We start from the raw sequence: 3,481 nt of genomic DNA, 5'->3' as shown, positions 1-3,481 counted from the left end.
GTTGCACAATATCCCTATACATATTCATGTCCTATCCCCGCTTCGTATTATAATGAGCCAGAAGGTCCTCTGCGCCTGCGCAGTGCCCCCTCTGGTCATGGGCAGGGGTCTCAAGATGAAGTAAATGAGTTTTCCTCCTCTGGGTAGGGGTCTTCAAGATGAAGTAAATGAGTCTTCCTCTTCTTGTACTTTTCACCTTTTTAGTCTTTATGTGTGGCCTTAGAGTTTGGTCAGCGTCCCAGCCGTAAATCCTCTACTTCTCCCCTTTATCAGTAGAGTTTGATCAGTGTCCCAGCCGTAAATCCTGTTTCTCCCCTTTATCAGTAGATTCAGGCGTCTGCTTATTAACAGGACCGGAGGTCTCTGTTCTGCTTAGCAGGCATTTACAACAGATAGTCCTTTTGTTTAAACAAATTCCTCTAACCCCCTTGTACAACCCCCCTGTACAATGGTCAACCCTCTGTATCACCTTCATACCTCACAGTACATATCAGCACCATAGTCCATAGCAAGAAGACACATTAGCAATATTCCCACTCGCACCATTAGAGCCAAGCTCTTCTTTCCTCTAAAAGACAGAAATGCGTTCACCATCATTCCCTTTGCAATACCTGAGAGAGAAAATAGCCTAGGAGAGCTTGTAAGCATCCAGAACTTTCCTTTGATGGGGTGGGGGCTCCCCTAGCAGCGGACGAGAAAGCGAGCAAGCAGACAGGCAGACAAGCCGTTCCTCCGCTGCGTGGAGCCAGGAGAGAGTCCAACAGGCCCTGAGGTGTCGGAACAGCTCAGACGACTCCATCCCGGAAGGCCAGGACATCTCTACCGAAACCCCTCACAACCGTGCTTATTCCCACGAGGATCAGCTCTTACCCGTCAGATGAAAAGGCAAACGTGACGGGGCTGCTGCCACCGCCACCTGAAATGCGGCTGCGCATACACGCGCCCCCTTCCCGTGGCACTCACTGTCCTCGCGTAAGCGTTCCCACGTCTCCGAGGGGCGGGAGGAAGTGGGAGGAGAGTTGACTCGCGGTATCATCGGGCAACGCCGCTACCACATCGCTGAAACAGTAGTTGTCCACTTGGGGTGGGGGGTGTGCGTGTCTTTTGGATCTTGTGGTTGCAGGGGGATGCGCAGCACTATCAGCAGAAGCAAAGGAGACGGCGACGGTACCGTACCCCGGGTAGCTACTGCTATGGAGCTGAGCTGAAGCAGTTCCTCTAGCAAATGGTGGGGCGCTGGGAACAGCTGCAGCTGGTGTCGGTAGGATAGAAGCACAGGAAGTCTACTTCCAGCTGGAGACCTTGCAGGAGGTGGCTCCCGCCCTGTAGGCGTCGCTGCCTGACGCGGGGCAGGGCCTGTCCTTCAGGGATATAGGGTTACAGCCAGTGCTACTGGCCGGCTTATGGGTCTTTCTATCAACCACCCCACGGTGGTGTAGCACTTCACCATCCCCGCGCTGTGCCGCCGAGACTGGCAGCGGGCTGGTGGTGCTGCTGTCGTGGAAGCTGGCGGTATAGGTAGGTGCAGTGGCGGCGGTGCTGCGCCGGCCGGTGGGGTTGCATGTGCGCGGGCTGCCGGGGTAGCTGCGGGCCACGCCGCCGGACCCCGCCATGCTACTGGCTACCCCTTGGGCGCTCTGGTGGCGCTGGATGGTGCTGGACGAGACGGACGCCCTGATGGATGACTTTCGCAGGGCTGCTGGAAGAGATTCTGGCACACGTGCCCCTGGCTGCCTACTCACCCGGGCCAGCTGGCCCCAGGAAGGAGAGGACCCAGGTGGTGGTGATGGTGGTGGTCAGAGCAACCTTGCCCGTGGGATTGAGCCTGACACTAGGGAAGTTCATCAATGTGGGCCAGTTTGTTTCTCTCGCCACTCAGAACCTGCACCATGTGCCACCCCACACCTAGCAGAAGTTTGTTCATATCAAAGGCTGCAGGACAAGCTGCCTGAACTGCTGCAGCTCCTCAAGGAGCACCAAGCATCAGGTGGTGTTACCTTCTGCAAAAGTGCCAGCACTGTCAACTGGCTGGCCTATATCCTATATATATATATATGCACCTGAGTTTGCAGTGACAGCTGTCAGCAGCTGCTCAAACCAGCATCTTTGCCTCCTTCCAGAAGGGTGACATGTCTGTCCTTGTCTGCACTGACGTTGCCTCTCGGGCTGGACACCATCAGTATGCAGCTAGTGGTCAACTATGACTTCCCAGGCACCCTACAGGACTAACTGCTCTGCATGGGGCAAGTTGGATGGGTTGGAAGCAAGACACCTGGAGCTGTGGGTAGTTTTGTCACCCATTGGTCAGATGTGGACCTGGTGTGGAAAACAGACTGCAGCCTGGAAAAGGACAAGTCTCCCAGGCATGGACTCCTCTGTTAGTAAGTCTCCACCTAACAAGGGTTGATTCAGGTTGCAGAGCAGTAATACATGGCCTAAGTGGAAAATCATTAAGGCAGAGTAAATGAGCTGTGTGTAAGCTATACTGGAAGAATAGAGGATTGAGTTCATAGAATCATAGAATAGTTAGGGTTGGAAAGGACCTTAAGATCATCTAGTTCCAACCCCCCTGCCATGGGCAGGGACACCTCACACTAAACCACATCACCCAAGGCCTCATCCAACCTGGTCTTGAACACTGACAGGGATGGAGCATTCACGACCTCCCTGGGCAACCCATTCCAGTACCTCACCACCCTAACAGGAAAGAATTTCCTCCTTATATCCAATCTAAACTTCCCCTGTTTAAGTTTTAACCCGTTACCCCTTGTCCTGTCACTACAGTCCCTAAATGAAGAGTCCCTCCCCAGCATCCCTGTAGGCCCCCCTCAGATACCAGAAGGCTGCTATGAGGTCTCCATGCAGCCTTCTCTTCTCCAGGCTGAACAGCCCCAACTTTCTCAGCCTGTCTTCATACAGGAGTTGCAGAACTTTTTGCACTGTTCTGGAAACTGCAAGTCATTTCCAGAGGCATTGCAGCTCACAGCTTTCCAAAAAGAAGCTAGTGAGTAAACAGTACATTTGGAGAAGTCTGAAGAATGATCTCATCAGTTGATTTCATTTATTTTTGTTTAGACTTCCAACTTAAATCCAAATCAGAATGAAAGCATGCTTGTATGATGTGCAGCTTTTGCATTTCATTGCTTCCCACCTCCAGCAGCTAAACATTCATTATTAAAGCTTGTCGTGGTTTAAACCCAGTCAGGTAACTCGTTCACTCACTCCCCCCCTTCTTTCCCTCCCCCTGCTCCCGGAGGGACGGAGAGGAGAATCGAAAAGAATGCAACTCCCACGGGTTGAGATAAGAACAGTTTAGTAACTAAGGTATAACACAAATCACTACTGCTACCACCAATGATAATAATGATAAAGGAAATCACAAGGGAAGAGAATACAAGACCTCAGCACCAGCAGACCGATAACTTGCCCCCCCTCAGCCTGACCAAGCACCGACCAATACCTCCTCCAACCCTGCAGTCTC

The 3,481-nt window shown here is 52.4% G+C and overlaps 1 pseudogene; it reads left to right on the top strand.

Moving 5' to 3' along the window:
- The first annotated feature begins 1,225 nt into the window (after window positions 1-1,225).
- LOC133282710 (probable ATP-dependent RNA helicase DDX28) lies at window positions 1,226-2,465 on the top strand (annotated as a pseudogene).
- The last annotated feature ends 1,016 nt before the right edge of the window (window positions 2,466-3,481 follow it).

This window comes from Pezoporus flaviventris, unplaced genomic scaffold (genome assembly GCF_033815535.1).
Source record: "Pezoporus flaviventris isolate CSIRO_AGI_PZ_B2104156 unplaced genomic scaffold, CSIRO_AGI_Pfla_v1 ptg000136l, whole genome shotgun sequence".
Classification (NCBI taxonomy): Eukaryota; Metazoa; Chordata; class Aves; order Psittaciformes; family Psittacidae; genus Pezoporus; species Pezoporus flaviventris.
This window is presented reverse-complemented; position numbering and strand designations above follow the sequence as displayed.